Source organism: Micropterus dolomieu, linkage group LG11 (assembly GCF_021292245.1).
Source record: "Micropterus dolomieu isolate WLL.071019.BEF.003 ecotype Adirondacks linkage group LG11, ASM2129224v1, whole genome shotgun sequence".
NCBI lineage: Eukaryota > Metazoa > Chordata > Actinopteri > Centrarchiformes > Centrarchidae > Micropterus > Micropterus dolomieu.
Genome location: NC_060160.1, coordinates 12,580,126 through 12,607,962, shown reverse-complemented (window position 1 = coordinate 12,607,962; position 27,837 = coordinate 12,580,126). Strand labels below are relative to the sequence as shown.

Below are 27,837 nucleotides of genomic sequence, written 5' to 3'. Positions count from 1 at the left end.
AAAGATGTTTGTCTCGTCCGAACTTTTTACATTTGTCCGTTAATTTCATGGGCGTGGCCGGTCAACAGGTTCATGTGGGGTTTCCAGAATTACAGCTTTTCGATCAAATCTATTAATCAAGATGTATAGAATAATACATTTACTTTCCTTTTCTGGAAAATCAATGTATATATTCATAATGGTGTCAAAATAGTACTTATTTCACTCCTATGGTTATATTACTGTAGTGGTCTTTTAGCAAATACTTTTGATGTAGTTATCCTTTCAAAGTTTATTAGGCTTTAGGTATGTTGTAATTCACAAGGACTGTGATTGAATAAAAAATAAGCATAATAATAATTTTAACTTTAACTGTACAAAGTGCATTTCAAACTGTTACTTATTCTGTTTTATTTTATTTTCGGCAGTAAAATGACACCAGTTTGATTGGACCAAGACCTTGTGGCATATTGTGTTATTTGCATACTGGAATATGTCAATTGACATTGGCTTCATAGAGAACATGCGTCATTGTGCATCTGTTTTGGACATATGGTTTGTTTTCATTAGGACCTCAAATGGTAGGCTCTTCCTCCCCTTCCCTCCAGTGTCTGGGTACTTATGGTTTGTCTGGTGCCATCTACTTTGCCTTTTTCTGTGCAACTGCTATTAAATGGTTCAGAGCATTATCTTTGCTGCCAATGGCAGTTCTGTGGGCCAGACGAAGCAAAATGCTCCCAAATCTTTTTAAATCAAGGACCCCTAAATACAAATGCACTGGAGCATGGAGCCATCTGTGAATACATTTTTATTTCAGTATGACCTGATTGAAAGAATGGTGGAGTAAAAATAGCATCAAAACAGTCAGCATTACTCACTCATCATTGAGCAAAATTTTAGTGAGTGAAATAATCTAAATCCATGTTGTACTTCACATTACACTGGTGACACAATATCTTCAAGGACTTAATGTGCTCTTACGTTTCTAGAAACTTTGGTAGCAGTGGACGGGGACCAGATTTACATCCACTTACAGCAGCACAGTCAAAAAGGCACACCATTGTCAGCCTTTAGGAGTTTTTAGGAGTGGGCAGTCAGTCACTTATATTCACAACTGGGAATGGCTGAATACAATAGAGTTTGAAACAGAAGCTGCAGCTGGGGACTTTGCTGTTGATGTAGTATTCTTCTGCCCTGACTATACATGTATGCACAGCTATGCAGTGATCTAAACACACTCCTAGTAGGATGAAGACGAGGAGGCCTTTGACGTCTTTATTGAAAGCAATTGTGAAACCGTGAAAACAGAATTGGACAACAATTCAATGATATACATAATGAATCAGAAAAAACAGTCAGAATAAACACACAAACAGACAGAATGAATGTTTCGTAAAATATTGCAGAATTGCAGCAACAGGGAAACAAAATTCACAAAAGTATAAAACTAGTTATCAAATTTGTTACATGCTCCTACATGCCAAGAAGAAACAGAATCAGAAGGAGCGTTGTTGCCAAGTTTTTTACACATACAAGGAATTTGCTTTGGTGTTAAGGTGCTACACGCAGACAGACATACAGCTGACATAAATGGATGTAGAAATATATAAATATGTAATAAACAAATGCAAGTTATATAAGAATAACAGAAGAATAGAGAAATATAATACAACTGACAATATAAAACAATAAAAATAATAATAAAAATAACAATGGAACAACAACAATTTACAATTAACAACAAATATGTGCACTGTGCCAGGTTTGTGCAGGATGAAGTGATCAACATAACATGTAATTTAGTAAACATACACATAACATTAACTATTTTCATAATCAATTAATCTACAGAATTTTTTTAGGATTAATTAGTTAGTCTATAAAATGAAATTGTGAAAATGCTCATTGCCAACGAATTTAATAATCAATTTGTTCACGATGTCATCGGGCTGTAGCGTCACCGCAGCGCATATTCGCTCCGCACATCCTCTCACTTGGTTGCTCTCTCTCTCTCTCTCTCTCTCTCTCTCGCAAACACGGACAACAGACCCGTCTGTGAATTTAACTGGTTGGTATCATAAACACCTCTGCACAAATCTGTCCAACACAACAATGTCAATGTCGGAGACCCATCTTCAAAACAGTTATTAGCAAGAATGTAAGGAGTCTAGCTAATAAGGATAGTCATGTTAACTTTGGAAAACGAATAAATCGTATAACTGGTAGTCTACATGTGCGTTCGAGATAACTGGCTGACTTTCGCCGACTTGATAGATAGGGGAAGAAAAACAGCGCCTCAGGTAGACTGCGTGAGCTTACTGTGAATTTATAACAATGATCAGGCCTTGCTCCCACGAGGTCTAGTGACGTGACACTTCGCGGGAGGTAACGCTCTGTGCAATTCTATGCAATTCCCTTCTTAAGGTCCTTTTAGGACACTTTGCTGTTTGAACGCGGTTAACGCCACGTTTTTGCTGAATCTCAAGAAATGGTACTTTTACTAATTGTAATAATATATTAACGATTCTTAACGTTCATAAAATATATACTGATCATTTATCAGTATAGATGAACCCCACAAAGAATAGTATAGTGTTTAAAAGAAGAACTTTAATGCATTTTCATATAATTCTTGGCAGGCATGCAAAATTCAGCATAACACCTGTGACAGTCGACTGCTGTCAACTAGTGTTTATGTCCGGGTGACCATTGAAAGTGCAGATCTGGCTCTCTCCCCATTCATTAAGATAGGAGCCTGGTCTTGTTAGTCCAAAATAGCTGCCTGGAAGCGTTGCCAAGGTGGCGGCCGAGTGGCAGGACTTGGTAGCTAACGAATAACATCTGACTGGTGTGTTCACTGTTGCTTTACCCGGTTCGCTCTTGTAAAATATCCACCGTGTTGCAACTTGTAACTGTGTTTCTCTGATAAACGCTACAATGTGTCGCCTAACCTGGGCGGACCGCCGAAGTAAAGTGGGAAACATTGACTGAACCGTTCATTTTCTTTTTACAAGCCAGGTCTCAGTGTCGACCAGCACTGTGTCTCCCTCCATCTTGTTAGAGACTTTGTGAGAAGACGGCTGCGTGCAGATGCAGAGGGAGGGGAGGGGCTGCTCGGTGAGGGAGAAAGAGGGGCACCCGCTGTCAGGACTTTACGGAAACATATTAATTAACTCAACATCAAACTACATTACATTACATTTATTCATTTATTACATGCTATACATGTCAGAGGTCGCATGCCTCTGGAGCAACTAGGAGTTAAGTGTCTTGTTCAGGGACACAATGGTGGATGGGTCACAATGGGGGATTGAACCCCGGTCTCTCACGCCAAAGGCATATTCTTTTCCATTGCACCATCACCACCCAAACTATATTGGTATAAACGATATTGTCTAATTTCATATCTCTTTTGAAATTATATCAGTATACCTCATATACCGATATACCGCCCAGACCTAAAACCCAGTGTAACGTCAAACTGGACTTCCTAGATCATATTTAATTGTCTCACTGGTACCAAACAACACACCTCACCAAACCCCTGTGCTGTTTCAATGCAGGGCTGTTTTTGGTTTGAATCCCTGCTAAGAAAACCAAAACATCTAACAAATATTTAATTATCCAAATTATGGTCTATATTTTTCTGTCCATCGACCAATTTTGTTACGTATAACCTACCTACGTAACATGTAGTATCAGCTGTGCATGGCCACACGTGAGTGGGGACAACAAACACTGGCAGCTGCTATGCTATTCATCTTAAACTCTGGCTTTTAAACTTCATGCGCGGGACTATTTTCTTGATCCCGCTCCCGCTGATTTTGTGACCATTACCGCCCGCTCCTGCAACATGTGTATCCACTCCCGCCCGCACCCGTAAACAATGTGACATGTTTTGTTCCGCGGGACCCGCTGGATCCCAATCCCAATGCAGCTCTCTACTTCATACAAAAAGACCCAAACAAAGAAGCGCTGAACGCAAAATAGGTTAGTAACCTGAGGTCAGTAAACATGTTTAGCTCAGCATTGACCATCTAACGTTAGCTTGCTTCTTGCTTTAGCTACGACCTACCAGAGGTAAGTCCAACTGTCGTTCGTTATGAAAAGATGAATGAAAGACTAATTGAATCTTATCGTTGCAGCTCTCAGTGTTGGGCGGTAGCGTAGTAGTGCCGTTACTAGTTTAACTACATTTCTCAGTAGCTTGGTGGTAGCGTCGCTATTTTCTGAATCAAATAGCTTTTCAGTAACGAAGCCCTTTTATTGGCCGAGTAGTGCGGTAGCTTCCACACACGCTACATTTTCTCAAGTATTTCTGAAGGATCAGTAAGTGACGCCACCGCCACACACAGACCAGTATTTGCAGCCGGCAGAAGCGCTTCTGTGACGTTGATATCAGGTACCGATCCTTGGGCTGATGTCTGCGACTTTGCTGCAGTGGAATAAAGACACGCCCGACTGAGTTTACTTTCTATTGTGATAGCTATTGTAACACCTCTTGTGAGAAGGATCAGGGTCCAGCCTGGAAAGCTTGTCCTCTAGTGAGGAGGAAACTTTGATATGTAGTGGCAGAAACCTGTTTCCATGAGATGAGATCTCTCTCTCTTTCTCGCCCATTGCCATGAGTGTTTAGTTTGCAAAGTTGCCAGAGCACAAATTCACATATATAAACAATAAAAGATATATAATTAATAATGTGCTAATTAAGTTAGCCTGTTTAGTGAAGCTTCATTTAATGTAGAGTAGCTAGTAGCTTAGCTCACCACATTTTCCAAGTAGCTTTCCCAGCACTAGCAGCTCTACACATAATTTGTTGAGCTGAACTTTAGTCAAACGCCTTGTGTATATTCATTCCTGTTGCTAGCGTTAAAAGTGCTGCATGGAGAAACTGTTTTTTCACAAAGTTGAAATGAGTTGAAGTAGGTAGTGGTGGCAGCTGGCCGGAGGGAGTTAACCAGGGAGCTTGAAGTTCCTGGTATTCAACTGGAAACTTACATAATAGAAAGTACTTGTTGTTGGCCATATTGTATTATATATTTCCAGTAGAAAGAAACATCTAAATATCACAATATAAAACGTATTCTACTTGAGTGATTACTTCTCCAGTCTGATCACGAGCACACAGCTGATGGGTACGTGATGTGTTTACAAGACATAACAGATTTAGTGTGACGCAATAGCCGGATGCTCACTTGCTGTTAGGACATGGTCATGGACAGGATGTTCTGTCCTCAGACAGTTACATTGAACAAAATTATAAACGCAACACTTTTGTTTTTGCCCCAATTCATCATGAGCTGAACTCAAAGATCTAAAACTTTCTTAATGTACACAAAAGGCCTAATTCTCTCAAATAATGTTCACAGATTTGTGAACAATGATCGTTGAGTTCAGCTCATGATGAATGGGGGTAAAAACTAAAGTGTTGCGTTTATAATTTTGTTCAGTGTAGTTTAATGGCTAACTTAGCAGTCATTAAATCTTACTAAATTACAAAAAAACAATCACAAAACAGCTCAAATAAAAGAGTACCTATAGATAATGCTTCAACCAGGGTGTGCATTTGGAGAAAGTAGATAAAATATTCTTGAAAATATTTGTTTGGTCACAGACCTGACAATGTCAGCTGCTGTGAAACTCGCTTGCTAGTAGCAACAGAATGTTCAACTAAAAACCAACCACAAGTGGCAGAATAATGTTAACAATTGAAGATGACAACTATTTAGTGTAAGGAGTCCTAACCTGGTTTAAATAAGGCTCTGGTTTGATTCCAATTTCCCATGACCTCATTACCTCATACACATTTCCTGCTGCTTTTCCAGTTCACTCTTTTCCCCCCAGCCATATACCTTTCTTCTCAAGAAGGCAGCTCTTTCAGAAAGGTAATGGCTAATGGCCAATTTTTTCTGAGGTTAAATTCATTTCAGTGCCTGTAGTCACTCTGTAATGGTGACTGTGAATGAAGTCAGGCAAATGTCCCTGGAGTTTTGAAGATTCACTTCACAATGGATGATTCTTTGCCCATCCATCTCAGTGTAGCTCTGCTGCCTGCAAGTCATTGGACCTTAGCATTCACTTTGTCTTTAAAAGATGACGGATGTTGCCATAACTGTTCTCTCCTAAAGACAGGGAAAGTTTTTCAAGAACTGCAACTCAGAGGAGCTGGTTACCGATTTTCTCCCTTAAGCAAGAGGATGACTATAAGAAACAAGATATATCTTACATAAGATATATAAGAAACTAAGCTTTCAAGACAAGATCATGCATCATGTGTGCACCATGTACAGAATAGCAGCTCAGACTGGTAACATAATTGGCCATTGTTTTGCTGCATTTGTCACTCTTCTTTGTCAAAATGGTTTTGTACAATATCACAGAAACATGCTAAATAGCTCTCTACAGAACAATGTGTTTGCTGAATGATTTGCATTTCGCAGCAATGCCTCACTGGTTTGAAATGAGAAAGGCCATACTTCATTAGGTTGAAAGTGGTGGCATCCTCAAGCATTGCAAAACATGGATTAATAGGTGACAATCATAGTGAAGCTTTTGAATACTAAGCTGAGGGCAATGAAGTGATTTGCTCTTTATTGTTTCAAATAGATTGAATTGAGAAATGTTTCAGATAACTTCCCTTAGCTCCTTTGGATTTATTTTTAACTTGAATTCACTTCCAGACCAGTTACTGAGATTGTTAATCACATCGTGTACATCTTTGCACCTTGAGGCTGTCGAAATTATTAAAATGGCAGATGTTAAGGCATCAGCCAATATATTCCCCAGTTACTAACTGATGTTGAGGTCAAGTTTGATGTGTTGTAGACAGGCACCAGAGCCATCCTGGGCATTTTGCCACACAGGGCAGCAAAACTCTTAAGGCTCTGTCTATTCAGAACACAGTGACCCACTGGCCTTGGCCTTTTGCTAATTTTTGCATCTGCTCATGTGCATGCACATGCACACACAGACCTTTTTAAAATGTACTATAAGCAACATTTGATTCCCATGCATAAGAAAAAAGCACAGAAGGAATGTTAACACAGCAATTTCTATGTGCATTTCCTTTCCTTACCATTACTTAAATATCTGGATAGTTAACTCTTAAATGAGATGCCATAGGTCTATTTCCATATTCTCACGCAGATATTTTGTCTTTTCATGACAGGCCATCATTCTCATTACTCAATTACTTATTCAGTGAAGCTGTGGCTCTGAGTCATTCTACGTGACAGGGCTGCCCATCTCTGCTTGTGTTAGACGGGAGAGATGAGAGTGAAAAGATGAGTATAGATGGTTGACAGCCTCACACAAACAGAGCCATTTGTATTTACTCACAGACTAGGAGCAGGCAATACAATCAAATACACTTTGTTGCCTAATGATAGGAGAGTACAATAAAAAGTCAATACAAAAGAGTAGATGATTTTAAAGTTAGTAGATGTGTTTATGCCAGAGATGGGGACTCGAGTTAAAGACTCGGACTCAAGTCCAACTTAAGTTGCACACACAGTGACTTCAGACCCGATTTGAGACTCATCCTCAAAAGACTTCAGGCTTGACTTGGACTTGAGGTGCGGGACTTGTCTGAAATTTCTGATGAGCTCCCTGCGTTACCTGTAACCTACCTATGTAACACGTAGTATCAGCTGCGCACCAGCAGCTGCTGTGCCATTCATCATAAACTTTGACATTGAAACTTCATACAACAACACCCAAACAAAAAAGTGCTGAATGCAAAATAGGTTAGTAACCTGAGGTCAGTAAACATGTTTAGCTCAGCATTGGCCATCTAAAGTTAGCTTGCTTCCTGCTTTAGCTACGACCTACCAGAGGTTAGGTCCGACTGTCGTTCGTTATGAAAAGATGAATGAACGACTAATTGAATAATTAACTTATCGTTGCAGCTCTCAGTGTTGGGCAGTAGCGTCGCTACAAGTAGTGCCGTTACTAGTTTAACTAAACTTTTATTTAGTTATAACGTTACACTGGGTTTGAGAGTCTGGGGGATGTGTTGACTTACAGTAGTTTATAAGCTGTCATAAGTGGTAGACGCATTGTACATTAGGCTATATTATTGTGCTCTGTAAGTGAAAAACAGGTTATAGGGTTTTATTGTTGATCCTGTAATGTTACTGTTTTATTTAGTTAACGTTACATTGGGTTTGAGTGAGTCAGTGGGTGTGTTGACTTCAAGTAGTTAAGCTGTCATTAATTGCATTGCACATTACAGTGTGTTCGGTAAGTGAAAAACAGGTTACAGTTACAGAATTCCTTATAGCTATACAGTTTTATAAGCAGCCTGGATTGAACGCAGCAGGTGATACAACATTCATTATAACCACGAGAGACTTGAGACTTGACTTGGACTCTAGCTCAGAGACTTGTAAACATCTCTGGTTTATGAAGCTTACAACCAGTGTTTATTTGTAAATTGCAGACTTTTTTGCTAAAAGCTACTTTGATTATAAGGTCAAAATAGAATTACTGGAACAAATGCACTGTTATGTAAGTGAAATATGACTAAATACTGGCTGGAGACATAATGAGAAAGAAGACTTTGTGCACCACTACCCTGTGATATGAATACTGATATGGTATTGCAAGTTGAGTAGTTCGCAGGTGAGATTATTTTATTTTATAACACACTTTTTAGAAATTGCAGCCACCACAAGGCTTATACCAAGACCATCTTTGTGCTCAGTTGCATAAAGAATTCAATTACATAATCATGTTATCTCACTGTGCATTCTTCATGCCCAGATTGTCCCTTTTAAAATAAATCGCCTGGTCTGTATAGTAGAGGCTTATTTGAAGAGCGTAATAATGGCACACCAGCCTTTTCATCTCTAGGAGTTTCTTTCCCCTCTGGTATTTTGTCTGTTTTTTTCAGCAATTGGTTTTATATGAAAGATGTATTCTTGAGATAGTGAAAACTTGCAACAGCCCCTGATTTGCTTCCACTTTTATGACCCTGCACTGTAAACAGGTTGAGAAAATAGCAATAACATAAACCAATTAGAGCTGAATGCACAATCAATGCTTTAAACATGTGAAAAGCAGAATCTGTGTTTGTTAGGTCACATCTTTCCAGAAAGAGCTATTTGAGAATTTGAAGCCTTTTCAGTGTCATTCATGCTAATGTTTGTCCCTTCATGTCTATACTCTAAACTAAAATTGGCAGGATAATGTTTAATCAAACCGCAATGCATGTAAATTAGCTTTTTGTATGTCTGTTTGTGCAGCAGTGCATTCCAAAAACAGTGGGTTGTCCACTGATCGGTGGTGCGATCCCTGGCTCCTCCCGTCTGCATGTCGAAGTGTCCTTGGGCAAGATACTAAACTCAAACTGCGTGTGGTGTGCGAATATGTGTGAATGTTACATTCTTTTTTTTTTTAAAACCTGTCCTGCACAGCAGCCTGGTATAGAGTATGATGAGATGGATACAATATTGTGCCAGACAGATTTTACTTTAACAAGAGCATATTAATATACTCCTTTGTCTGTTTTATTTTTTATTTAATTAGGTATTGATTTGTCACTGGGCCGGACGGGGGGCAGACATGGGGATGGGGGGGCACAGACATCGCACAAACAGACAGCACAGAGAAAGGACAACACCTGCAAGAGAAGGGGGATGGGGGTGGGGACAACAGGAAATGGCAGAGGGAAACACCAATTGCAGAAAGCAACGAAACCTGCAAGAGAATAGGGAGGGGGGCTTGAGGTGGAGAAAAAGCAACAACAAACAAACAAACAAACAAAAAAGAAGACAACCAGCCGAATAGCAGCAATAAACAGCTGACATAGGAAGACAACTAAGAGAGAAATGAAAACAAGAAACAGTCACGCACAATTATTAAGCAACACAGCACAGCCACGAGAACTGGAATAATAATGTGAATGTTACTTTCTGTTTCTGATGAGCACTTGGCAAATTAGTCTCTGCCATCAGTGTATGAATGTGTGTGAATGGAAGAATGTGACGTAGTGTAAACGCACTTAAAATCGTCAGAAGCCAAGAAACGTACATGTGCTGACCATTATATTTATAGGCTACAAAGATCCAGTGTGTAAGTTAAAAAGTACACTGTTTTGATGGGGAAAATATACAGATAGCCTTAAAAGCAATGAAGATTCTTGATGATTGATAGATAATTATCACTGCTGAGTTGAAGGAAAGGTCAGGCGCTTCATAGCAGGGACACTTCATAGTTTACTCTCACTTGATGGATCTAGAACAAAAGAGGAAGGAACATTCAGAACAAACAGAATGTGTTACATTTTGGTTCGAGGTGCTTTGGCTGACAGATTTTTTTAAGACATCCTCTACATAATCAAACCCAGATTTTAAAGACCAAAAATAGAAGAGAGTCACTGCCGCTGCAGGTGGTTGTGTTAAATGAGCAGCCCTATGTTCAGCATCTTCCCGTTTAAGTCTATGATCTCAATGGGAAAATTTGGCAAACCACCAGGAAATTGCAGGCCTCACTTTCTGTCTCTGATCTGATCAGTACAGAACTGCAGAAACCCCACACCCTCCAGGAGGGGCCAAAAAAAAAAAAGTCTAACTACACATGAAAAAGAAACTAACATATTTGTATGTCATTTTTAGTTCTTATCACGCTGATGTAAATTCAGATGTTTTTCAAGTTCAAGTTTGTTTGTGATGCTATAAATAGGGGATTTCACGTCACGATTGACAGCTTAGCCATGCTCGCGGTTGAATTGGCTAGGTGTATGGATGGGATCACATTACTGTGGATCCAATCCTGATCACTGCTGCACAGACTCTGGCTCCAAATGACATCACCAGCGCAAGCCGTTTCCAGGCTTAATTTTGTACAGTGAAAGTAAGTGGAGACGCGTCATTCATCTTTATACCGTACCTCCTTTACCAGCCTGGTGTGGGAACACATTTTGACAAATAAACGCAGGTTTCCATTAAATGCCTGGTCTGGTTTTTGTATAAGTCTTCTTTGGATGTATAAAACCTCTTAAACCCCGTCAACATGTCAGTTTGAACATGCTACACATCGTTAGATCGGTTAGATTTTCCACAATCAGTTGTTCAGTTCATTTAACGGAAACAACAAGCCCATCACCTGGTGAGGATGCTTTTTGCTTGGAACCTGTAAGCTTTAGCCTCTGTCGTAGTAGCCAACAAGAGCATATTTATTTAAGCAGGAAAAATTCTAAAGGTTAAACTAGTGGACAGCTGAGAGCTCTTTACAGTGATTGATAAAAATAATGCTGCTTTCTCTGCTGCTACATTACTGTACATAATTTCCTGGTGTCTCAGTGCTATCTTACCTTACAATATTTTTGCACTGTAGACACAGAGATTTCCCAGCTGTTTTGCATGTGCAAGGAGGAATTGCATATTGAAAGAAGTCCTGGGGAGACTGAAAGGGAGATTTAATGGACTGTGACAACCACATATATAGTAATAATGGTGTTCTCTGATAGAGAACTGCATGATGCTTCCTATATAACTTTCCCTATGATATTTAGCAGGTATGAATTATGTATTCCTACATAAATAATCTATTCTCCACCCATCCTGAGCTAATTTTAAAGCATCTTTATCCCTTGGATGGATATGTTTCTGAATAAACCTGAGCTATGATTTGGGGTGAAACACTTTGATGAATATTGCCTCAGCCTGAACATCTTTTTAAACAAGACATTTTTGCCATTAAAGCACACATACATTTCAAATCTGATTTCAGCTCTGGCAGTTTTTATGATGAAAAGGAAATACGGGTGGAAATTATACAGTGGGTGGTTGCTTTGCTTTGGTGAAGGCCACAAGGCAACAGCTGATTACACAATATTAAGGAGGAAGCAGAGATGAATTATGATAATAGGTAAACATCGCCACAGCTGCTGTAATTTCTTTGGATCATTATGCATTTTTTGGAATCATTAGCATGCTAAGCTTAAAGTAATAAAATATATGTGTTCAATTCAATTTTATTTATATAGCGCCAAATCACAACAACAGTTATCTCACAGTGCTTTTTATAAAAGAGCAGGTCTAGACCATACTCTATGATGTTATTTACAGAAGCCCAACAATTCCCACCAAGAGCAAGCACTAGGCGACAGAGGCAAGGAAAAACTTTTTAAGAGGCAGAAACCTCGAGCAGAACCATGGCTCAGGGTGGGCGGCCATCTGCCTCGACTGGTTGGGGGTGAAGGAGAGAGAGAGAGAGAGAGAGAGAGACACACACACACACACACACACAGATCCAGACTCCACAGCTCCAGAGCCAGAAACACCTGCAGGAAGTGATAGGAGGAGAGAGGAGCGAGACGAGAAAGCACAAGACTACCGGAAAGGGGAGAAGTTGTGTTAGTAACATGCAATAATGGGATGAGGTTGCATACAGAGGGAGAGAAAGTAGAGGAGAGAGGAGCTCATTGCATCATAGGAAATCCCCCGGCAGTCTAGGCCTATAGCAGCATAACTAAGGGACGGTTCAGGACTCACCTGAGCCAGCCCTAACTATAAGCTTTATCAAAGAGGAAAGTCTTAAGCCTACTCTTAAATGTGGAGATGGTGTCTGCCTCCTGAACTCAAACTGGAACCTGGTTCCACAGGAGAGGAGCTTGATAGCTGAACGCTCTGGCTCCTAGTCTACTTTTGGAGACTCTAGGAACCACAAGTAACCCTGCATTCTGGGAGCACAGTGCTCTGGTGGGGTAGTAAGGTACTATGAGCTCTTTAAGATAAGATGGTGCCTGACCATTAAGAGCTTTGTAGGTTGATTTTAAATTCTATTCTGGATTTTACTGGAAGCCAATGCAGAGAAGCTAAGACAGGAGAAATGTGATCTCTTTTCCTGGTTCCTGTCAGAAGACGTGCTGCAGCATTCTGGATCAGCTGAAGAGTCTTAATGGACTTTTTCGAGCAGCCTGATAATAAGGAATTGCAGTAATCCAGCCTAGAAGTAAAAAATGCATGGACTAGTTTTTCTGCATAATTTTTAGACAGGATATTCCTGATTTTCGCAATATTACGTAGGTGAAAAAAGGTGGTCCTTGAAATTTGCTTATTGTGAGACTTAAACGACATGTCCTGATCAAAGATAACTCCAGGATTACTCACAGTGGTGCTGGAGGCCAGGGCGATGCCATCAAGGGAAACTATATCTTTAGATAATGCGTCACGGAGGTGCTTAGGCCCCAGAACAGTTTCAGTTTTATCTGAGTTTAAAATGAGAAAATTACAGGTCATCCAGGTTTTAACATCCTGAAGGCACATTTGAAGTTTAGCTAACTGATGAGTTTCATCTGGCTTGATCGATAGATATAACTGAGTATCATCTGCATAACAATGAAAGTTTGTGGAATATTTCCTGATAATATTGCCTAAGGGAAGCACATATAAAGTGAAGAGGTTTGGTCCGAGGACAGATCCTTGAGGAACTCCATGACTAACTTTGGCGTGCATGGAGGACTCATCGTTAACATGTACAAACTGAAATCGATCTGATAAATAGGACTTAAACCAGCTTAGAGCTTTAATGCCAATGAAATGTTCCAGTCTCTGCAATAGGATCTGATGGTCAATGGTATCATATGCAGCACTAAGATCTAATAAAACCAGTACAGAGACAAGTCCTTTGTCTGATGCAATAAGGAGGTCGTTAGTAATTTTCACCTGAGCTATCTCTGTGGTATGATGAACTCTAAATCCTGACAGAAAATCCTCAAATAAACTATTGCTCTGTAGAAAGTCACACAGCTGTTTAGCAACTGCTTTCTCCAGGATCTTAGAGAGAAATGGAAGATTAGATATAGGTCTATAGTTGGCTAAAACATCTGGATCAAGTTTGGGCTTTTTCAGAAGAGGTTTAATTACAGCTACTTTAAAGTGCTGTGGTACATAGCCTGTTGATAGAGATAGATTGATCATATCTAGTATAGAAGTGCTGACTAAAGGTAAAACTTCTTTAAGCAACCTAGTCGGGATGGGGTCCAAGAGGCAGGTTGATGGTTTAGATGAAGAAATTATTGAAGTTAGTTGGTAAAAAGCAAAAAAGCAGTCTAAACATATATCTTGTTCTACAGCTGTTTCTAAGGTTCCTGAGTTTAGAGATAAGTCGGTGCCAGTTAAGGGCAGGTCTTGGTGAATTTTGTTTCTAATAGTTAGAATTTTATCATTAAAGAAGCTCATGAAGTCGTAACTACTGAGAGCTATGGGAATACATGGCTCAATAGAGCTGTGACTCTCTGTCAGCCTGGCTACAGTGCTGAAAAGAAACCTGGGGTTGTTCTTATTTTCCTCTATTAATGACGAGTAGTACGCTGCTCTGGCATTACGGAGGGCCTTCCTATAAGTTTTAATACTATCTTGCCAAATTAAACGAGAATTTTCCAGTTTGGTGGAACACCAATTCCTCTCAAGTTTCGATATTTGCTTTAATTTGCGAGTTTCAGTATTATACCATGGAGCTAACCGTCTTTGTTTTATTATTTTCTTTTTTAGAGGGGCTACAGAGTCGAGTGTCATTCGCAGCGAGCCTGCAGCATCGATTTGGGAGGGACTGAAATTAGCATAGGAGTCCTCCGTTACTTTGTGACTTGATAATGAATTTAGAGCTGATGGAATCGCATCCTTAAATTTAGCTACAGCACTATCAGACAGATGTCTTGTATAGACATTTTTGCCCAATGGCGTGTAGTTCTGCAATACAAACTCAAAAGTTATCAAATAGTGGTCAGATATAGAGGGATTCTGTGGGAACACTATTAAATGTTCAATTTCAATACCATATACCAACGTCCACATGAATATTAAAATCCCCTACAATAATAACTTTGTCCGTTTTAAGGACTAAAGTTGACAAAGACTCTGCAAATTCAGATAAGAATTCAGAGTACGGACCAGGTGCTCGGTACACTATAACGAAAAGAATTGGTTGCAGTGATTTCCAACTTGGGTGTTAGAGACTAAGAACAAGGATTTCAAATGAGTTATAATTTAGTTTAGGTTTAGAGCTGATTAGTAGGCTAGAGTTGAAGATAGCTGCAACTCCATCTCCTCGGCCTGTGCATCGAGGAATGTTGTCATGGATTTGGTCCACTAATAAACTTGGCCAGATTTCTAGAAATGAGAGCTGCTCCTTCCCAAGTGGGATGGATGCCGTCTCTCCGAATCAGACCAGGTCTTCCCCAGAAAGTCTGCCAATGATCTATCTACAAAGCCCACATCGTTTGCTGGACACCACCTCGACAACCAGCGGCGGAATGACAACATGTGGCTATACATGTCATCACTGGTCAGATTTGGCAGGGGTCCAGAGAAAACTACGGTGTCCGACATTGTTTTTGCATATGTACACACCGACTCAACATTAATCTTAGTGACCTCCGATTGGCGTAACCGGGAGTCATTACCACCGACATGAATAACAATCTTACTGTATTTACGTTTATCCTTAGCCAGCAGTTTCAAATAAGACTCAATGTCGCCCGCTCTGGCCCCAGGGATGCACTTAACTATGGCCGCTGGCTTTGCTAACTTCACGTTTCTCAAAATGGAGCTGCCAATGATAAGAGTTGGTTTCTCAGCAGGTGTGTCGCTGAGTGGGGAAAATCTGTTAGAGACGTGAACAGGTTGGTGATGCCCCGTGGGCTTTGAATGCTTACGACTATTCACCCAGCCACCCCTTCCTGGCTGCTCAGGGGATGCCGGGGGACGGCTACCACAGGCTAACTCATGTCACTCCATGTCTAAAAATAAACTACACTTATTACACGTACCATTATACTGTATATGGTTATATGGTGAGTCTCCAGCTTGTCAGGAGATGTCCATTAAACTGTTTTCATCCCTGGGTGCAATTTAAATTACCCCTGTGAGTACAAACAGAATGAGTGAAGAATGATTTCTTGCTGGTTTGATCACATTTCTCAGGCATAATTTAAAAAGGAGGGTTTTCAAATTTGTTTTCCATTTTTCCATTTTTGGTTTTCACCTCGTTTGAACTTTAGAAACCCTAGTGACTTCAAACAATGCCTCTCTGATGATACTAACAGCAGAAACCTTCTTTTGATTTGTTCTGTTTCACTGGGCTTTAACTTTTTGAGTCTGACCTTGGGTTTGTTCAAAGAAACCTGTCCTGAAACTAATGACATAGTGTACATACAGGCCTTGCTTTCTTTGTTTCCCTCTCACTCACCTCTTGTTCAGTCTGCACAAGAGCTGGGGTTATATTGATCATGATGTACTTTTCACTTTTCACCCAAATGATACCATTTCCCTAAGAGGAAAAATCTTCTGTTTTGATTGCAAGGCAGCATTTGAGGTTTCAGTGACAGCCACAGCTCAAGAACAATTTGACTGTATCTACACAGCATCTCATTATCTGGGATTATGTGACAGCCCCTTCCTATTTGAACTCAATTACTGTATTTCAGTCTCGTAGCTCGTGTGTGCCAGATGCATCTAATAATTTAGGCTACAAATGGACCAGTTTCAATTTCCCTGCTGATGAACTCCTCCAAAGGTAAATCACAGCCCTCCTCTGTGCTAAACTACAATGTGTTGCTGCTGTTGTCTTACATCAGCTATTTTTGGCATACAGTACCAGCCAAGCCTCGCACACACATATCCACAGCTCTTATGATGTTTTATATAAAGCAAATGTGATTATGACCTTCTCATTTCGGGTGCATGTATCTTTAATGCCCAGATGAGGAATCTGGCACTTATAGTACAGTCAGAGGTATTATTTATGGAAATCATTTGGAATGCCCACTGGTATGCATGAGTGGTGGAGAAGTACACTAACATAGATTTTTCTTAAAATGTTGAATTTTTAATGATGCTTACAAGGAGTTGTGAATCAATTCACAGCTAGAGCTTCAAGCTTTTCTTTGCAGATGCTTGTGGTGTGTTTGAGCTAAATACCATAATGTTGGATTCATTGTGCACCAATCGTGGTAGTGCATATGGATCTATGGTCTCTCTGTTGCTTCTCTGTTTCACTGTTCTACCCCTTAACTATTTAAAGAGAAGCAAAAACATTACATTTATTTACTGAGCTTTTTAATCAGGATTTGAGGCATTTCGCTCTGGTCAAAATGACTGTATGAGTATCAAGCTTCTTAATGTTGCAAATATGTAGTGCAACACAGCAATCTGGTGTGCAGTGTGTACGTCACATATCCATTTGGGCTTACAGCTACTCTGTAAGCATTACACAGCCCTTACAGGGCGGATGCTGTGTAGGATTATAATTTACGCACCAGTGTGTAATAAAACATTCAGACACTTGTATAATTTAGAAGCAATGATATTGTTTATTGCTACAATTACTGATCAAAGACTGAACATGCTGTAATTGATCGCTTTCACACCTGAGAGTCTTGTTTGCTTCTTAGTGATGCTCTCAGCTTACACACAAACACATAAACAAGCAAGGCTTGGTGCCCTGACGCCCACCTCATTTCTCCCTGTGATATATATCCATCTCACAGTGAAAGCCACAGAAATCTCTTTATTTATAGCCTGTGATTTATGAACAGAAGGCCCAAAACAATAAACACAGCACCTTAAAGTACAAGAGTGTGTGTGTGTGTGTGTGTGTGTGTGTGTGTGCGTGCGTGTGTGTGTGTGTGTGTGTAAATGCATGTAATCAGCTGAATTAGGAATTTTGAAATGAATGTTGAAATGGAATACATCGCATATGATTTGACTGTTGTGTTTGGTCACATTACTTACCATCTGTTTTACACTGTGTTGCCAGAATGCCAAAGGCACATTTCCATTTCATGTAATATTATGAACAATAAAGTTTCTTCTTATAATCCATAAACAAAGGAACATGTCTTTCCTTGATGTCATACTATAAAAGTGCACATTTACATATACACATGGACGTACACATGTTAATTCTAGACTGGGAATGCAGAGTGAGGGAGCCCGGCTGAATTGTTACAGTATCTGAAAGCACTAATTAGGCCAACACGGCACTCAAGTGACAAATTCATGACACCCCTAGCTGTCCCCTCCCCCCACAGGGGAAAACATTCAGAATGCATCCATTCATAAATGCTGTTGCCAACCTGCAGCATTAGGGGCAGCAGGGGTCGGCAAATAAGTCTGGCATCGGGCCAATTTTTTTTCAAGCCGTTACATGGTGGGCCAGAACATAGTCAAATTTTTTCAAATCCTTGGATGCACGTGAGCATGATTAGCTCAGTCAGTAGTATGCAATACTCCCAGTGAGAGGGTTGTATGATCGATTCCAAATAATTGCGGATTGACCCTTGTTACACAAATTGATTATAAGGACACTTTTGCTCATGCAAACAAAAAAGCATGTGCTGCAGTGTGTGTGCGCGTCCCAGCGTTTGATCTGCATTCGTAAACCTATGGACGCTTATATTTTCCCTGAGGAAATTCTGTCATGGGCAGCTGAGTGCAGAAGCGGAGAACCGAGGTGTGGACCCAAATGCAGACTGTAGGCAAAGTGTTTACAGTTCAAAAGATTTATTTAAACAAAACTCAGCAGGCTTACGCTGGGAGCACAGTGGCAAATATTCAAACAAAAGGTAACTCCAAACAAAAAATAATTCAAAGTAAAGAATCCAAGAGCAGGTAATATCCACAAAATAATCCAAAAAAACACAGGGACAAGACAGAACACTCAGCACAGACGAGGACTTCACAAAACACTGAACACAACTGAGGACAATATATACACAGACAAATGAGCAGGGAGGGAAGCACAGCTGAAACACATCAGGTAATCAACAACAGGAACAAAGCCAGACAAGAACACCAGGCACAGAAGAGTACAAAACAAAACAGGAAGTAAAGTACTTGGGAACACGAGGACAGATCTACCAAAGTAAAACACAAAAAATGGAAAGACTGCAAAATTAGGGCAATGATAGAGACCAGACCAAACAGGAGACAGGACTACACTAAAACATGACGACATAAGACTAAGGACTAAGACACAGACCAAAATAATAAAACATAGAAGTACACAGACCAGGAAAAACACTAAACATGAACTAAAGCACAAAACTAAGAACTAAAACGCAGGACTAAGAACTAAGAGACACGACAGATACTAAGAAACTTAAACATGCGAATGAACAAAAGACTAGATTAAGCTAAAAAAAAACAAACATGACACGATCAAATAAAGCTATGAAACCTATGAAAACAGACTAAACAGGAAAAACATGAACGCACAACCAAATCCCTACAAATTAAGGGGAATCCGATCACGCGTTTACTGACAGCTTTTTCAGAGGTGTGTCAAGCAGGCCAGAGACTTTTGAATGTCCTTCAGAACTTTTCAAAGTAAAAGCTGTTATTAAACTCAACATAAAGCATTGCTCCAAAAAACATTCTCGCACTTTTATTTTGGAGGCACAATCACTTAAGAGCTGTCATGACAAATCTATTTCAGCACCAGCTGCTATCAATTTATTTGTTTTTTATTTTTCTGCTATCAAAGCAATATTATTGCTGGCGGGCCAGTTCTGGCCTGTGGGCCACCTATTACTGACCACTGATCTACAGTACTGTGGCAGCTACATCAGGGCAGGCGGTGAGATGCTAATTTATTTTTAATTTTACAGTAGGACATTTACACACTATAGAAACATCAGAGTAAAGAATCATTTCAACAAACACATTGGGCCTCATGCAACAACATTTCCCTCTTACATTTTTCTGTGAGGTTTGCTTGTAATGTTTATTGTCAAATTCAGCAAACTCTCCAGATGGACGAATGTGTTATCATTAGCAAGTTTCATTCACAAAAATGTTACCAAAGAGTAAAAAGAAAAATTTCCCATTGCAGATCTTCAAGTCCTGCTGTTGGAAATCAGTGATATTTTAGTGGTATTACAGGACCAGAAAGCATTTATAGCCCAAGCTAATTTGCAATGCCCATCCCTCGATGGGCCTTTTTAAAATACATAAAACTCATCAAATACACAAGAGACAATACAAAACACAGTAAAGTATGTACAATAAAAACATAAAACTCACCATTATGCACAGTGTATGTGCCTTTTAGCTCTGATTCGCTTCATGTTTATACTGGCTTATTGCAAATGAACGAGGAGTAAACATGAAATCATATGGACTGACAGATAACTCACTCATTGAACAGGTTTGGGTGACGTCATCTTCTATTATGATGCCACATGGACCCACATAGAAAATCAAGTTTCAGGGAACGAAAGCAGGTCATGTAGGACTTTGAGCCGTGGTTATTTAGTCTTCTTTGGTGTTCACAATGAGAAATAATTGATTAGGAATTTATGTCACAGTAAAATCATCTATTATCACAGAATTCTCTGGTTGATCTGATTGTTTTTCTGTTGTGCTCAGGAAGAGATGTAATATGTGCACTGACAACTGTAAATTTGCGCATGGTCGCATCCTCACTACCTCTTTGTATTCTTTGCATTGCATTGTAGGAATATCAAAGTTTTTAGTATGCATACTGACCTTTGTGTATATTTATTTTTCTGTCTTTTCAATGAACAGAAATATATACTGAAAACCTCCTGAGAATTAGTATGGAAGTGGGGTACAGCTTTCCACAACTTCTTAGCTTGAACAGAGGGGGTAATTAATCGTGTTTCTCTGTGAGACTGACAGTTTGTGACACCAGCAAGCAGCCTATTACACAAGAGAGAACAGAACAAGGGCAAAATAATTGTAAGCGTGCATTTATATGTAAAAATATAAATTGTTTAAAAAAAAACAATACAGGTATAAAAGCTCTGAGGAATTTAAATGTGTCATGCTTAATTTATATTTGACAGAATGAGTGGTGGTTCAGAGGGGTCTGCAGCACTAGGGTTGAGACACACACACACACACACACACACACACGAAAGACTACAGTGTTTAATTGGCTGATCAGAAAAGTGAGGTGGAGGTGGTTTGCTCAGTATTTGAATCAAAAGTTGTGTGTTTTTCGGAACTTAATAAAAAGTTGTCAAACTGTATATAATAAACAATTTCAAATATTATGCAATGAGTAGAACAGTTAGGACACAATTATGTATACATACAGAGTGTGTGCGCTTGCAAATATGGGTGTGTCTTGTGTGCATTTTTCATACTGCATACTGTATGTGCAAGTGAAAATAATTCCCTACATCGTTTCTGAATGAATCCTGGTGCCCTTCAGTTACATTTCCCGGTTATCTTATAGAAAGACATAGCACTACAGTGTAAGTTGCTGTGGATAAGAGCATCTGCCAAATACTATAAATGTAAATATAAACATATCATGGTATGTGGGGTCATGCAGACTACTTTAACTCTGGAATAGAGAAATCAGACAGGATATTAAGGAGAGAGCTGCAGAAATATGTGAATACAAATTACCAGGTAACAAAAGAGGAAGAAGCTGAGGAAGCTGTAGCAGATTCTGGTACGGTGTGATTTACATTAGCTATAGCACTGTAATCATACGTATTACCACTATTATGAAAAAGTAAAAGAGACAGCTGTAGTCCATCTTAAGGTTCCTTACTAGAGACTAGATACAATTCAGAAAGGAGAGAGTGATACGAGGTGTTACACTTCTTGAGATGATGAATTTTGAGCCTTCATGAGATGAGGAGTGACTGCTGTTCTGAAGTCATTGCAGCCTCAGGGAGCCAGGAGGGAAAAGATTTGAGACCAGCGATGACAAGGTCAGAGCAGAGAGAGCTGAAAGAGACTACGGAGTGAGGTCTGGCATCCGGAACTGAGCCAAGACCTGGAGGCTTGGTTGAGGCCTTGTACAGTATTGAAGTGAAAAAAGTGATAGAAGGTGAAATTGAGGAGAGTGGGTTGTAATGTTGTATTTCCATAATATTGCTGATACTATTCCCTTTTGTATTGTAATTCACAATTCAACAGCGAGCAAGACATGCTTTAATGTTACTTTTGTCTACCAACATTGTGTTTACACTATAATAAATATTATCTTAAAAATAATTATATTATATAATAAATATTACATTATAAATAGCACAATAGCAGCACTGTTGGTGGGATTTCTCCTTTGCTTTCTTAACTGTAACAGTGGATTAGCATGTCTGAAAGTTCCTTTGATGCTGTTAAAAATATTTGACCACAGATTGAGCTGAGAATTATGTGACTGTTTTTAAAAATGTTCTTTATCCACAAAGGTTGGCCAATGTGAACAGTGATGAATAATTATAAAACTGTGGTAGTTTAATAGCAAAAACAAGAGAGCTTTCCATCTCCAGTGGAGTGGCTGACCGGGGGAGTGATTTACACAATCTGATGATTCTTAGTCTAAAGAATGAGTAGCAGCATGAATCACAGAGCTACAGTAGAGTGGCCCTGGGGAAAAGGTACTCGTCATGAGTTAGATAGTAGCAAAAGATGTTTCTTCATCATTTTATTGCCTTCTGTTTCACACTTCAAAGACCATGCGTTTCTGCTTGCTCTGTATATTTAGAGTGGGTGCAAAGCAGGGCCTGACCCTGCTGCACCTCTCTGAACCAAGTCTTCTTACATGAGTGGAGATTCAATTAAGGGCTTCTATCTCTACGCCTGAAAATTCTGTGTATTGCACAGTGAATGAGCAGGCATGGATGGAGTCATAGGAGCGAAGGATGCCAGCAACAGATACACAGAGAGAGTAGTCTGTCTGAAATGACCTTCCCCTATGGAAAGCTATTTTTTCTTTTTTTCATGTTTACAGATTGCTTTCAGAGAAATAATTTTTTCTGACCTGTAATAAAACTAAATTTGGGCAGATTTGTTTACAAGGTTTGTTACATATAGGTATGCTTCGATTTTTTCTTAAGAAGGGAAATCCACACACCAGTCTGATGCAATATTTTTATTTTATATTCTATAAAGAAATAAAGAATATAAGATAAAAAACACTGCACGGTAAGTTGTGCAAGATTTGATTCATTTTGCAGAAGTCTGAGTGCACAGGGGAAATGAGTTAAAGGTGACATTGAACATCAACATCCCAACAAAGAGCGAGTTAGTTGAATATTTAAGTTACTGGTTTGATTTTGTGACATTTGCTGTCATATGAACAGATGTTAGCATCATGGTACTGTAGGACAAAGAGCACAGTCCCTTCAACGATTTGTAATCTAGTGCATTTTATATGAGTAAGAGAAAATAAATGGAAGGCAAACCAAACATTGCAAACAACCCAAATACAATTGAACCAAAAGGGTGAAAGCTAGCGGAGACAAACAGAGACAGGCTTAAAAAGTGTAATGTGGAATCAGCACAGGTGAGACGGATCTTCCCGATGCGCATCAACTCCGCCCTGAGGCTCCTGCAGGGAAAGGCTCTATTCAGAGAGGAGGTACATGCCAATTCACTTAATGTCATTCTCACTTGTGTCTTTTCCTTGCATCTTAGTGCTTCCTATTAATACGCAGGGAGAGAGGAAACGAGGAAACACGTGTTTAGAGAAATGAGACATGCTTTCTTCAAAACTGAAGCGACGTCTGTTTCTGATGACGGTGGCACAACTGGATCAGCTGTCAGTCAGATTTTACAGCTCTGTGGCAATTTTTAGTTGGTCTGGAGTTAGTGAGCTGTCCAAATAGTAATAAGGAGCAGTAACCTTTGCAACAGTGTTTTAAGCCTCTCTTTATGTTTCCCCCTTACAATCAACTGTATGACAAACAGCTGCTCATATACCTGCATTCTTTATTAAGACTGCATACAGATCAGTCGAACCACTGAGGAGTACACTGTTTAAGTTCGATTTACACTCCTGCGTAGGGTCTACGTGCGTAGCTACGCCATAGGCTACGCACGTAGCCATGCATTTATACTTCCGTGTGTCCGTCAATCTGCAATTACATCCCCAAACGCTAGTCGGCAGTAGCGCTACAGCGTCCACTGTATTGACTTTTGCCAGCCGAGCAGGTAAAAGCATAAAATTGCACTTTAGACGTTGAGTGCACATGAGCCATTTCTGCTGGCGGAAGAGGCAGACATTTGTTGATATTGTGTTTGTAATTATTTAATAATACAGTTTATCATTAGATTGTTTTATAATTTTTAGAAATGATTTATTAGGCCAAATGTTTTAGAGAAAATGGAAATGATCAAACTGACACACTGGGATTTTCAGCTCATATGTTATTGCCTGAAGATAACAGACTGACTTTATTATTCATGATAAAGATCAAAATGGAAATAACTGATCATGATGAGAAAAATCTTTCAAATGAATGAAGATGTTATGGTTCTGACCTTACACACACACACACACAACACAGATCCATTCTTTTCAACAAGATAGTGAATCAGAAAAAAAATCTAAAACATGGTATTATAGGTTTTGTTATTTGTCAATCCACTTTGGAATAAAACATCAGTGATGTTGTGATGTAGTATGAGATCAGAATCAGAGCTTACTTTTTTCTTCCATGAATAAAGTGTGCTTGCTGTTTGCTCACATAACTGCTTGTGTGATTCTTGGCACAAGGGGCAGCCCATTCAAAAATTTTCCACTGGGACCCATCTTAACTTGCAGCTGTCACTGACACTGAACATGAAAGAGGTAACATGCAACTCTACTGGGTGGGTTTTAATTGAAATTGCTCACAATGTAAAATACATGAGCAAGCTTTGCATGGAGATTTTGGTGTGTTTCATTGCACAGTTAGAAATGTCTGTTGCTATAGCATGATGTGTTCTTTGGTGTAAACTGTACCATGAAACACATGCTGCACATAATCCACGTTATGCATATTTAAAATATCTGCTCCTGTGAATAATAAATGGCCCCAGGCTTTGGAGAAAAAGCATTTTTTTCCTGTAGATTTTGAAAAATTTCTCAGAAGACATGAATAGTTAATTAATCAAGTATAAATATGCCAAAATAATAGCAATGGATTTCACTGTGGTGATTTGGCAGTGCGAGAGAAACAGTTGTGTGATTAATTGATCTGTTAAGTTATACACCATTGGTTCTATCTCTGACACTCTTGTAATTTATGTACCTGTATTAAGTCAGTAACCTTATGTTAAAAATTGATCGTCTACTAGATGTCACTGTCCTGCATTTTACCCTGGTTGAACTCAAATGAAGACGTAAAATGTGCATCTCTTCCACCGCAATAATTCCTTACTTAACAAGCACAGTCGCACAGACAAAGAGACAAGACAATGATCCCTGTCTGATTCAGGCCAATCACCCAAATTTATAAATCAAAAGATTCCAGTAAACAATGAGAATATCTTTAAGACTTGTTGGATTCTTGATATTTAAAACAAAATGTATGATCCAGGGCAAAATGTGCAGTGACATGAAGAATTTTAACTGATAGGTTTAGACTTAGTTTAATGAAATAATTAAATTCCAAGGTGTGCTCTCAATAATAAATAAAGCACAAACAGATTTTCAGCAGTACAATCTTAAAGCCTAGAGAACTATTTATCACAATAATCATCTAGGAAATAAAATACAAAGCAAAGTTCCAAGGCTGACCCTTAAATTTCAGTTTTGCACAGTATGTTATCTGAGCTTCTTAATTTATTGTTTGGGATAAAATGGGGGTGGAGTTAATGCATCTTCTAGAAGACTGAAAATGATCTTGTTGTCTTTGAACTGCCTTTATTCCTCATCTTCTGTCTGTGTTTCTTTTAGATGCTGCTGACAGTTGTCATGTTTAGTTTTAGGATTTCTTTCTTTATTTCTGTGTGAACTGAGTCTTCGCAGCCTGGGAAGTCACAGACCAAAGAACTGCACACTCAGACATTCACTTACACATTTCAAGAATCAGACACCAGGACAATAGAAACTTCAGCTTTACACATATGGACACGTACGCACGCAAGCACAGTCTCTGTCTCTTTCAGTCTTTCTCATCACTGTTCATCTGGCACAGCTTCTCTGTTGTCATCTGGCAGGAATAAGAAATCCTTCTTTGTTTGGGGTGGATTTTAATGTTTCATAGCTGATGAGTAAACTTCCATCTCAAATTTCAAGTCATCACACAACCACTAATTAGCAGCATACCAATGAGTAACTACTCCAGATGTGACCATGCATTATTTCCTCCAGTTGTCATGTAAATGTAATGTCAAATAAATTCAAACTTCTACAATTTTTTGTACTACTATGAGTTCAGGTTATGTAAAGAAATCTATGATAATGAGGTCAAGACACATAAAAGTGATATTTATCATTCATAATATCAAAGAAGTATAATAAACATTCTCCTGTGCTGCACAATTCCACTGAGCTGGCAGATTGACCAGGGTGTCAAGCGAAGATCACTTCAGCTACACTTGTTCTACTGAGCTATAAGATTTATTAAGAAATGCTGCTGGGCTGCTGAGCCAGGGAAAATCAATGAAAACAGAGCTGTAAATCAGCCAGCAGGAACCAGGCCTGAAACTAGAGGTCTCACCACGTCTGTGCGGGTGAACAAGCCTCTTTAAAACCTTAAAATCTCCCTCCAGATTTATGGTAAGAATAAAAGGTCAATATGCTAATATATAGTATGGTACAGACCAAATCTATTGTTTTAGTAAGTGGCTTCTATTGTATAGAAAAAGTGGCTACTTTTTTTCTGAAAGGCGGGACCCTTTCACTTAAAAGATTAATCCTCAATACTGTAATCCGGTTTGATTTATTTCCCTGATCTGTGGTGTCCTGAGTTGTATGGAGGGATCATTTGGTCAGAACTAAAACTAAAAGTCGAAATCGAAAACTAAAAGTCGAAATCCGAAACTAAAAGTCAAAGTCGAAAATTAATTTAGTATTTAGGATTAGGCATTTAGTCATGTGTACAGCATTTCTGTCCATGTGGCCTCACAAAAAAAGTCAACAGTGAAAGGAATGCTATCCATCTGACGAGAAAGCAGCGGACAGTACAGCAGGTAAGATATGATAACATTACCAAGTTAGCTATATTAGGCTAACTGTTGCTGACATGCATGAGTTACGTTACTGTCGGTACATGCAGGTTTTAAAAAACCCCACTGAGGGCTGTGTGTATAAACTGTAAAGATAAGGTGTAGAAGCTGTGTTTCTGGGTAACAGCACCATGCTGGGCAGGTGACAGGTGTGTGTTTACAGTGTTTGTGTGCTCTGAAAAACATAACAGCGCAGCTATAAAGTCAGCTACAGCTCATTCAGTAACCTCTGGGTCCACTGAGGACTTTTTGTCTCACTTAGACATAATTTACTCTTAATTGAAGGCTTGTATTTTATCTTACAGAGATTCTATGTGATCTATTATTACCGTGTTTTATTTTGCTCATTATATTATGCATTAAATAGCACAGAGGTGCAGTCTGACGGGAGAAGCTGCTTGTCTTTTATTTTCACCATATATGATTGCTGCTGATGCACCTGAATTTCCTTTAGTGCAGTCTTATCTTAACTAGTATACATGATCATACAGCCTATGGACTTGCACAGTTTCTTTGATCAAGTGTTGTGCTATACCCAGTCTATGGCTATACCTTATTTGCTTCTAGTGGTGGGTGCCGCTGAAATTAGAAAGATATTAGGGCTAATTTGGCTTTTAGTTATGATATGTAGTTTGTCATTTGTTCTGCTGTCTTTGGAAGAATTTGCTAATTTGTAGAGGCAGTGCAATAAAAGTGGAAATAGGCATAACATTTCATTATACTTCCAATTTTACGATATTTAAATGTTAAAATCAGTGTTCTTCAATTATGTATAGAAGCTTCCTACACCAGGTAATGACAACGATGTCACCTCACAAGGCCTGACCTGCACACGTTTATTTGACGTCATTTTTTTTTTCTTTGAAAAACTATTTGTAAGATATAAATATTTACCTTCTGAGCCATGACACTCGAATTTCCAAGTTTTGCAGTA

General features: G+C 39.2%; 1 protein-coding gene across 1 annotated transcript in view; it reads left to right on the top strand.

Moving 5' to 3' along the window:
* LOC123979665 (uncharacterized protein C14orf132) overlaps positions 1 to 27,837 on the top strand; it is a 41,926-nt gene that overhangs the window by 339 nt on the left and 13,750 nt on the right. The window lies entirely within an intron of this gene.